The sequence below is a fragment of the Eubalaena glacialis genome, chromosome 3, assembly GCF_028564815.1.
Source record: "Eubalaena glacialis isolate mEubGla1 chromosome 3, mEubGla1.1.hap2.+ XY, whole genome shotgun sequence".
NCBI classification, from domain to species: Eukaryota; Metazoa; Chordata; class Mammalia; order Artiodactyla; family Balaenidae; genus Eubalaena; species Eubalaena glacialis.
This window is the reverse complement of record NC_083718.1, coordinates 163,104,232-163,115,809: the sequence shown is the minus strand read 5'-3', so window position 1 is coordinate 163,115,809 and position 11,578 is coordinate 163,104,232.

Below are 11,578 nucleotides of genomic sequence, written 5' to 3'. Positions count from 1 at the left end.
CTGCAGTTGGCAGGCAGGAGACCCAGGAGTGCTGCTGGGGTAGTTCCACTCTGAGACTGAAGGCCTGAGAACCAGAACAACCAAGAGTATAAGTTCCAGTCCAAAAGCCAGCAGGCTCGAGACCCAGAAAGATCTGATGTTTTAGTTTGAGTCTGGACGCTGAAAAATGCCTATGTCCCAGCCCAACTGTCAGGCAGACCAAGTTTCTTCTTACTCAGACTTTTTGCTCTAGTCAGGCCTTCAACTGATTGGATCAGGCCCACCCACATTATGCAGAGCAATCTGCTGACTCGGTCTACCAACTCAAATGTTAATGTCATCCAAAAATTCATAGACACACCCAGAATAATGTTTGACCAAATGTCTGGGTATCCTGTAGTCCAGTCAAGTAAACACATAAAAGTAACTGTCACATAAGGAGAATGTGTTCTTGGCAGGTGTGGAAAACTCAACTGTGAAACCTACTTAACCTGTCATCATTTTTGTGTGTGTTTGTTTGGGCAGGGAGGTTGGGTAACTTATTTTTCATGAGGATCATTTCCTTGCAGCCATTCTGCCCTTCAGGGACCCACCTGGGCTAGTCCTTCCTATTTCCCTTTGAGGAGGCCTTATCCTCATTTAGCCCCTGAAGACTAATAGGATCCAGGAGACTAAAGGAACCAAGAATCCTGAACTATTTTATTTGCAGAAACTATTGGCTTTGGGGCTACACCATTTAGGGATTCCGTATTTCACATAGCAGGTATGAGTTATTTTAACCGACCACTAGAGGGCAGTAATTGACCAAAAACAGGTACTCTACACTGGATGAAACAGCTAACCCTTGGTAGATAAAAAGGTAGATTTTCCCCTTTTGGCCCATAAGGAACCTGGGATTTAGAGAAGCTAAGAAACCTATCCAAATCTTGTATTCTAGTACATAGAAAATCTAGAATTTTATCCTACTTCTGTCTAATTCTAAACTTCATTGTTTCTGGTGCAGGTACAATAAATAATTACTCTTCTTTCATTCATTTTTTTATTCATGCATTCATTTATTCATTCATGCATTTGAGATCAATATAGCAGAGTGGCTAAGAATTTAATATCTGGAGTCAGCCATCTGGATTAAAATTCTGGCCCCATCACATACTAGCAAGCACCATAAGAGCTCTGTGCTTCAGTTTCCTTGTCTGTCTATGGGGATATTAGGATTCACCTCGTGAAACTATTGCAAAAGTGAAATGAGATGATACATGAAAAGTATTTTTGGAACAGCGTCTGGCACTTAGTAAGTGCTTAACGCATTTCAGTTATTGTTATTATTTACTCAGCCAATATTTATTAAGTGGCTTCTGTGTTCTAATACCACCACCACTGTAGGTTACCAGGGTTGGAGCAACCCCCCCCCCCCCCACACACACCTCCCTGCCTCCTGCAGCTTACATTCTATGGAGGGAGATCGACAACAAATACAATAAGAAAAAGTTTGTATTTGTCTTAGTATAAGTAATGAGGATGGCCAAAAATAGAGCATGGAAGGGGCACAGGGAGAGCTGGGACTGGAGGAGGACTTGCAGTTTAAAACGGGGCTGTCAGGGACTTCCCTGGCGGTCCAGTGGTTAAGACTTCGCCTTCCAATGCAGGGGGTGCAGGTTTGATCCCTGGTGGGGAGCTAAGATTCCACATGCCTTGGGGCCAAAAAACCAAAACATAAAACAGAAGCAATATTGTAACAAACTCAATAAAGACTTTCCCCATCAAAATAAAAATCTTTAAAAAGAAATAAAATAAAATGGGGGCTGTCAGGGAAGCCTTCATTGAAGTGACATCCAGCAAAAACCAGAGGAGGAGAGGGAGCCACCTTCTGGATATCTAGGAGCCATGTGGATGTCTGGAAGTCAAGCATTTGGGAGGAGAGAAGAGTAAGGGTAAAGGCCCAGAGATGGGATGATGCCTGCCTTCAAGGAATGGCAAAGAGGCCAGGGTAGCAGAAAACGGTGGGCAATGGGGCGAATACTATGAAATGGGGCCAGAGGTGAGGTGTGGAAATAGGTAGACAGCCGTGGGGGGCCTTGTAGCCTGGGGAGGGCTTTGGCCTTTATGTGAGCTGATAAGTCATTGGAAGGTTCTGAGCAAATGGGTGACCTCATCTGACTTCTGTATTCCAAGCCCCCTCCGGCTGCTGTGAGGAGAATGGACTGCAGGGCAGGGTGAGGCAGGGAGCCCAGGGAGGAGGCCGCTGATGGAATCCGGAGGGGAGATGCAGATGTGCTGAGGGCTTGGACTGGAGGATAAAGGTGCCGACGGTGAGAAGTGGCCAGATTCTGAAGCTATTTTGAAGACACAGCTGATAGTATTTGCTGACAGACCCGATGTGGGCTGTGAGAGAAAGAGGTGTCAAAGACAACTCCAGGGCTTTTAGCCTGAGCAGCTTGCAGGACAGAGCTGTCATTTCCTGAGACCTTGAGGATCCGGGGAGGAGAGTGCCAGGGAGGGGAGCGGGACGGGAATCAGGAGTTTGCTTTTGGACCTGTTAGTTTTGGATGCCTCTGAGACATTTGGCTGTTGGGTTTCCGGATCTGGACTTCAGCGGTCTGGGCTGGAGATGTAACTCTGGCAGCTTTGAGCCGGCCTTACCCATGACCACACAGGGAGGCCGTGGAGCTCTGCCCAGGACCAGGGCCTGAGTTCTCCACTCAGCACCTCAAGCGTGGCCTGTGTCCTAGGGAGGCTGCCGCAGCGCCCCCAGCTCCCCACACGGGGGTTCCCAACAGAAGCACCGACCTCCATGCCCGAGGCGGGGTGGGTAACACCAGGCCTCCTCCCCGCTGTTCACAGGTCATTGCACTGCAGGCCACGGTTATTCACAGAAAACAGGAACAAACCCCAAACCCAGTTACCCATTAACCCAGCCCTGAGTAAGAGCCAAGTGGGCAGGTCTCACTTTCTCATCAAAGCTGGCTAGTCCAGGGAAGGCACCTTACATGCCAACCTCAATTAATTAGGTTTGGCCCTGGGTAGGGCCGTCTTAACAGCAGGGAAGGATAGCAGTGATTGATTAGCAATGTCTGCCATGGGGTCAGGATGGGGGAGTGGTTGCTCATGTACCAGATATTGGTTATTCCTAATCGAGCTGCAAATACTCATAGGCTTTTGCTTGAAAGGGCCTGTTGGGCCACCGTGCAGCGCGGTCAGTCAGCCATCTTCCTGAGATTCTCAGGGTGAGTGAGAAGCTTTCAGTCCTTCTTGAATCAAACAGAAAGAGCCCCCAAAGCCAATACTTGTCACTGTTTCACTCATCCCACCAGCTATATAATGAGTGCCTCTCAGTAGCCCTTTTGGTTGAATCAGCGATTCAACTTCACAAACAGAATTTGGGGCCCCGGTGAGGATGTGTCTGGTGACCACAGCCCCACAGATGTCTTTCTCAGTGGACAGGTGACTTCAATGAATGAGAGGGCTGTGTTTTTTGGTTTTTTTTTTAAAGCAGAAATACATCTTTCAGCCCTAGGAAGATGAAGAATTAATTAACTTCTGCTACCTGGATGGAATTTTCTTCCTTAGAGAGTACCTGATAGACAACTTAACCTCAGACGATTTAGGATTAAGTATATCATGCTAAATCAAGAATTAAAACTTGAGTATTAACTCACTGTCTTGAGTTTAAAGAAAAAATCTCCATACATTGAGCTTTTTATATAAATATAATTTTAAGAGAACTTAAGGTTCACAATTTTTATAAGTTGGGTTTATTAGATTTATAAGAATGAAACTTCAGGAAGGTTTTGTTTCTATCAGATAAGTGAGGTACTGAAAAAGGAAATCAAAGCTATTCATTTACAAATGCACTTAAAAATGTTTGAAGAAGCAAGTCTGTAAAAAGTCCCTTTAGGAGCATTTGCTAAAATCTGCTAGATTCTCAAACATGATTTGTAGGCTAAGTTTTAAAGGTTAAGAAAGAACTCGTGCTTTGAATTAGTAACGTTAATGAATAGAAACGAATTGTGTACTCTCAAAATAAACTTGTAAATAGTCTTTCTGTGTTCAGAAACCATCCTCAGGAAACAACCCAAATGATCATCAACAGATGAACGAATCAACAAATTGTGTTCCATCCATGAAGTGGAATACTACTCAGCTGTAAAGAGGAAGGAACATCTGATTGACAGAACTTGATGGATCTCTAAAGCATGAGGGGAAGTAAAGGAAGCCAGACTCAAAAGGTTATACACTGTATGATTCCATCTATATGAAAATTCTTAAAAAGGCGAAACTGTAGTGACAGAAAGCAGATCAATGATGGCCAGGGGCTGGGGTAGGAGGAGGTGATTGACTCCAAAGCGGTAGAAGGGAACTTTTTGGGTGACAGAAATGGTCTGCATCGCAATTATGGTGATTACCTGCATGTATACATTATCAAGACTCATCGAATTGCAGATTTTATTTTATTTTTAAAAATATTTATTTATTATTTATTTTTGGCTGCGTCGTGTCTTAGTTGCGGCACGCGGGATCTTCCTTGCGGCTAGCGGGATCTTCCGTTGCCGCGCGCGGTCTTCTCTCTCTAGTTGAGGCGCGCGGGCTTAGTTGCCCCGCGGCATGTGGGATCTTAGTTCCCTGACTAGGGATTGAACCCGCGTTCCCTGCATTGGAATGCGGATTCTTTACCACCGGACCACCAGGGAAGTCCCGAATTGTACATTTGAAATTGGTGAATTTTATTGTATGTAAATTACACCTCAACACTGTTGATTTTAGAAAGTAATACTATTCTCGGGACTTCCCTGGAGGTCCAGCGGTTGAGACTCCGCACTTCCACTGCAGGGGACACGGGTTCGAACCCTGGTCAGGGAACTGGGATCCTGCATGCCGTGCAGCACAGCCAAAAATAATAATAATACTATTCTCAAGGTCACCCCAAACCTCCATATTCAATGTGAGGAATGAAACAGGATCATCCTCTTCTGTTTTTGGTTTTTTGTTTATTTTGTTTGTTTTGCTTTTTGCGGATCATCTTCTGGAATGATATGGGAAGGGGAATGGGGTTTTGAGGAGAGAGGCCAAGTAATAATGTAGTTATCTTGAAAAGCTGGAGAGCCAGCCTGGTGGAGGAGCAGGGTGCCCCCCTCATTTGAGGTTTCTGATTATGAAATAAATCAAACCATTGGCTTTTCTAGTCGGTTGAATGACTCTTTTCTAGCAGGTGTAGGACAGGCAGGAAGTTGGTTGTAACCAAGATTCAGGTTTTGCCTGATGTGTTAATTATCTATTGCTGTGTAACAGTGACCACAAACTTAGCACACTAAACAGTACACACTTATTACCTCATGGTTCTGTGGGTCAGGAATCCTGGCATGGCTTAACTGGGTCTTCTGCTCTGTGTCTTAGGAAGCTGTAATCATGGTGTTGGCCAGGCTCATCTGGAGGCTCTCCTGAGGGAAAATGCACTTTCAACCTCATTCAAGCTGTTGGCAGAATTCATCCTGTGAAGGATGATGGGGCCCTGGTTATTTGCTGGCTGTCGGCTGGAGGCCGCCCCTGAGGCCCTAGAGACCACTCACAGCTCCAAAGTGGCTACTTACTTCATCAAGCCTGGGGGGAGAGCCTCTCCCACCAGTCGGCTAAGACAGACTCCTTTTTTTTTTCAGTAAGTTGTATCTGACCATGAGCATTGTTTTACAGCTGGAAAATCCTGCAGTGATCATCCAGTTTAAGCTCAAGGAAATTGAGGTCCACGAAAGTTAACATATTTAACCATTGGTAGCAAAAATGAAATTAGAATTTAAATTAATTGATTCCTAGTCCAGGGATCTTTTTAACCACACCAAGCTACTTCCTGTATTTGCTTCATTGTTTAAGTGAGAATGATAACCAGTCATTACACACGATTCATAACATGAGCAAACACTCTCCTTAATATTGACCAATATTCTGCCATTTTGAGTAATATTTAGCCAGTGTAGACAAAACAATGCCAATAATAATAGTGAGTACCCTCTACTTTCTGGGCATGTAGAATTGTCATTGATCTTCACATAAGACACAGTCTTATACAGATGAATGGGTAAATGGATATATATATGCAATGGAATATTACTCAGCCATAAAAAAGAATGGAATAATGCCATTTGCAGCAACATGCATGGACCTAGAGATTATCATATTAAGTGAAGTAAGTCAGAGAAAGACAACTTTCATATGATACCACTTATATGTGGAATTTTAAAAAATGATACAAATGAACTCATTTACAAAATAGAAACAGACTCACAGACAACCATAAGAAAACAAACTTATGGTTGCCAAAGGGGAAAGGAGGGGGCAGGAGGGATAATTTAGGAGTTTGGGATTGGCAGATACAAACTACTGCATATAAAATAGATAAACAACAAGGTCCTACTGTATTGCACAGGGAACTACATTCAATATCTTGTAACAAACTATAATGTAAACAAATCTGAAAAAGATATCTATCTATCTATATATATATATATATATATCTGAATCACTTTGCTGTACACCAGAAACTAACACAACATTGTAAATCAACTATACTTCAATTAAAAAGTTTTTAAAGAGTGGAAAAAAAAAAAGACACAGTCTTATATAAGGTAAGGTAATCATGGGAGTGACCACCCACCACTTTTGCCACATGATGTAGCTTAAACAAGGGGTGACAATTCTCACATTTGCCATATTCTATTGATTAGAAGCAAGTTGCAGTTTCTGCCCACTCTCAAGGGGAGGGGATTATACAGGAGTGTGGACACCAGGAGGTGGGGTCACGGGGTCTACTCTAAAGTCTGTCCCCACACCTGGTGACTGCAATGGAGACAGGGATGGGACAAGGAGTAAGGGCGTTTGAAGGGGTGATTTTGGACATGAGGGTCCGTGGGCCCTTAGCTAGGTAAGAAGTGAAGCCAAGCCAGTAAATGACCAAGGGCTGGGGAGGGAGTCATGGGGTGATTTGAAGATCTTCTTAAGTTTGAGAGTTTTTACCACGGGAAGGTTGAGGAGAGGGAGGTTGGAGGAGAGTATGTAGTGTCTGGAGAATGGGATGTGTGAAATCAGGATTTCCTAGAGGAGCCATTTTGGGGGATGGTAAGTTCTGTGGGAGTGGGCAGTTAGGTGGTGTCAAGGAGGTCCCTGGAATTGGGGAGGTCTAGATGGTCTCCCTGCTCCCACCCTGGCCCTCTTGAGGTCTATTCTTCACTCCATGACTCCTAATGTGTACATCAGATCACGAGTCTCTTCCACACTTAACCCTCCACGCCCTCCTGCCTCACTCAGAGTAAAATCTAACACCTTCCCATGAGCTGCCCCCCACCTCCCTCAGACTTTTCTCTCTCGCCACTCTTCCCCTGCTGTCCACGCTCCAGCTACACTGGCCTCTGGGACCAGCCTTTGATGCTCCTGGCCTGGAACGCCCTGCTCACTGATGGCCTCATGGCTCCCTCCCTCCCTCTAGTGTCTGTTCAAACTGCTCCCTCTGGCCTTCCCTGTCCTTCCTATGTAAAATAGTACCTCTCCCCCATCACTCTCTGTCCTCTCAGCCACATTATCCTGCTTCCCCATCAAGTATTTCATGCATGTCTTTGTCTAGGTGTTTATCGTCTATCTCCCTCAACAAGAATGTCAGCTCCAGGAATCTGGGGGTTTGTTTTATTCACTGCTGAATTCCAGCACCTAGATGAGTGCTGGGCACATGGTCAGAGCTCCCTAAGTGTTGTTATAAAGCCAGGCAGAGCTGGTTTCTGTGTCCTGAGGGGTGGCTGAGTTAATACTGATGGGTCTGAGGCCAAAGCCTTGAGGTGTAAGCCAGGAGCTGTGGTAGAGGCCTGGATACCCCATCTGATGTCTGGAAGGTGTGACACAGAAGATACAGCGCTTGGTAAGCTGTAGAACTTGGCAGTTAAGAGTTATGCCGCTTAATAGCTGTGTTACCTTGGGCGAGTTACTTAATTTCTCTGAGGCTGTTTCCTCACCTGTAAAATGGAGATAATGATAGAACCAAAATCTAAACCATGGAGTTACACAGATAAACCCACACTCTGCGTGTAAAGCACGTGGTACAGGGCCTGCATATAGTGCATGCTTAGTAGTGATTGGATAATGTTATATTACTTCTCTGTGCCTGCTTACAATCTGTGACTTTCCACTACTGTCCAAACAAGCTTTGCCATTTACTATTATTCTGATCTGGGGCAGATCATTTTACCTGAAACGAGATTCAGTTTCTCATCTGCGTAATGGAGATAATAATTCCTGCCCTTGACTCCCTTGACCAAACTGTTGAGAGCTGTAAGTGAGGTGATGCATGTGAAAGCACTTTGAAATGTTATGTTGCTGTACGATGTAAAGCATCATCACTTCTCGTGCTGGGTCCTTTCAGGGTTGCTGGAGTTGTAGGCAACGAGTGGTTTGTTAATTGTCAGACGCTCCAACAGAACATCTGGGGTGCCTGGGATGGGGTGTTGCCACACTAGACTTCCTTGAACAGAGCAGTGGAATCCAGATTTTGCCCAAAGGCCTGAGCCAAACCTGAATTTAAATGGCCCCTGGGCTCTGGGCAGCATTGGTCAGCCAGCCAGCTTTCTGAGACTGATGGCCTGAATGACAGTCTTACTTCTTTTCACTCCTAGGTGAAGCAAAAAAAAAGAGTCCAGGGAGCCTGGGTGTCTGTCTTTGGAGACCTAACACCTGGCCCCTTTTCACCTGCCACTGTCAAGTAACTAACAAGGGCATCTCAGCAGCCCTATTCATGAGAGGCTCAACTTTGACAAGAACCCACAGCCCTGTGAGGCCCAGAGCTCCTGGGCTGATTGTGTCCCTGGCAGCTGGGAAGACAAGAAAGCGTGATAGCCGTCTGGGTCAGGGAAGGTGTGAGCATCTGTCAGTGCCTCCCCAGGTGGGAGCCAGATGGGGAAAGGCCCTCTGGGCACCATGTGGTACACAATCCCTCCAGGTAATGCTGATCATCAGTCAGCTCTGGACTCACTGGCCATCCTAGAGCAACAAACCCTCTTTTCTTACACTGTGTTCCCTGGGGGAATTCTCCAGGGAGCTGGGTCCAGTAGATACAACTCCATTCAGAAGTATCCAACCTACCCCTGTAGCATCAGAGAGTGGTAGGTGGAGCCCCTATACCTGGTTCCTCCAACTCAAAGTAAATTGCCCTCCAGATCATGTACACACACACACACACACACACACAAGCCGGGGGTGGTAGCTACTGATGACTCTGATTCCCACATTCCTCTCAACCTCCCAGGCTGGGAGGCAAGAGTGAAGTGATAGAGACTATCTACCAATACCCATTCACACTCATTTCAGAGAACAGGGCAGAAATGCATTTCCCAGCCTCTTTTGCAGTTTGATGTGGCCATTCATCAAAGATCTCACCAGGGGAATGTGGATGGACTGGACATATGTGTGCTACTTTGGGGCCTTAAGGCTTTAAGTCTGTGGCCATGTCTCCACCAAGTCCTCTTTCCCTTCCTGCTGGCTTGAATCCATGGAGACCTAGCTTAACGGTGCAGGGACAATGTTCTAGGGAATGGCAGGGAATCATGACGGAAGGAATCTGGAATGTCTGCATTGATTAGAGCTTCTGGCTGACCTGGAATGTACACCAGGCAGTTAGATGAGAGATAAATAAAATTCTATTTTCTTTCACCCACTGAGTTATTGTTGGGCCCGTTTGTTACAGCAGCTGATCCTTACTCTGACTAGCACAGGGGAGAAGAACATGGCCAAGCTGAAGGCTTCCCAGGCTAACATGAGGGTCCAGTCCACCAGCCCTGTATGACCAGTCACTGAATGGCTTCGGGTTTGTATTACAAGAGGCAGCTGGGGAAGGAAGCCGTGTACTGTATTGGTTAAGATGGAATCAGAGAGACCTAGGTTTTAATTTTGGCTAGGACATTCACTAGCGTTACGAACTTTGGGCGCTTCCACCAACAAATTGAGTATCAATTTCTTCTTCTGTAAAATGGGGATAACAGAACCTACCATTATAGGAAATATATATCATCTCATATGATTATATGAGATAATGTAAGTCAAGGGCTTGAAAATGTTTGCTGCTATTAATGAGATCGGGTGATATCCAGACCTGATTTTTCCTGCCCTGTTTCCTCAGGAAGGAGGGAAGGAAGCTAATGTCTTGAGTTTTCCACGAAGTCGTAAGATATTCAGTGACTCTTGAATGAATTACAGTTATCACTCAATAACTATGGGGATCGGTTCCAGGACCTCCCGTAGATACCAAAATCCATAGATGCTCAAGTCCCTTATATAAAATGGTGTAATAGTCGCATATAACCTTCCCGTATCCTTCTGTGTGCTTTAAATCATCTCTAGATTACTTATAATACCTAATGCAATGTAAGTGCTATGTAAATAGTTGCTGGCTGGGGCAAATTCAAGTTTTGCTTTTTGGAAGTTACTGGAATTAAAAAAAATTTTTTTTGATCCGTGGTTGGTTGAATCTGTGGATACGGGAGCCACAAACACAGAGGGCCAACTGTACAAATCCCTAAAGCTTTCAACACATAAAGTTTCTGAAGTATCTACTATAGGCCCAAGACTAGGATGGGGCTGGAGGACAGAGATGCCCTTGTGGAAATTAAGTTCTGCTTCACTTCTCAGAAAGCAGCAGCCTCTTCAGGCTCATAAGCTGGAGTCCAGTTCACTAATGGAACTGAAATTCACCTCGACTAGGAAAGAGATCCTGATTCTTCACACCTCCTTATGGGGTGCCTAAGCCCCACTGCAGGTGAGTTAAATCATCAGCTCTAGGGCCTGGACACGGATATGTTTCCAAAGCATCTAGGTGTTTCCAATGAATAGGTGGCACCGAGTCTGAATACTGCTCCTCCCAGTCGTCCACACCACCCCAAACAGGAGTTTCTTTTTTTTTTTTTTTTTTTTTTGATTGATTGATTGATTGATTGATTGATTGCTGTGTTGGGTCTTCGTTTCTGTGCGAGGGCTTTCTCCAGTTGCGGCAAGCGGGGGCCACTCTTCATCGCGGTGCGCGGGCCTCTCACTATCGCGGCCTCTTTTGTTTCGGAGCACGGGCTCCAGACGCGCAGGCTCAGTAATTGTGGCTCACGGGCCTAGTTGCTCCGCGGCATGTGGGATCTTCCCAGACCAGGGCTCGAACCCGTGTCCCCTGCATTGGCAGGCAGATTCTCAACCACTGCGCCACCAGGGAAGCCCAGGAGTTTCTTAAACAAGGTCTAACCTTGGCATTCACCTGGCAACACTTTCCATGGCTCTCACTGCCTACAGGCTGAAGTCTAAACTCTGCATGGCACTCACAATTTGGATCCAGCCTCTTTCCATTAATGACACTAATGGCTACAATGGACTGAGTGTTTCACTTGACCCAGGCATTGTACCAAGGGCTTTATATGTGCTATCCCATTCACTTGTCACCTAACTTTAGGAGAATATGTCTCGGCCCAGTTTCCTTATTGTAAAATGGGGACATTCTAAGAAAAGCATTTAGCACAGTGTCTGGTATGTAGTTACTGCTCAGTTAACGGTAGCTATTACGGCATCATCCCTGTTCTAAAGATGATAAGGTTGA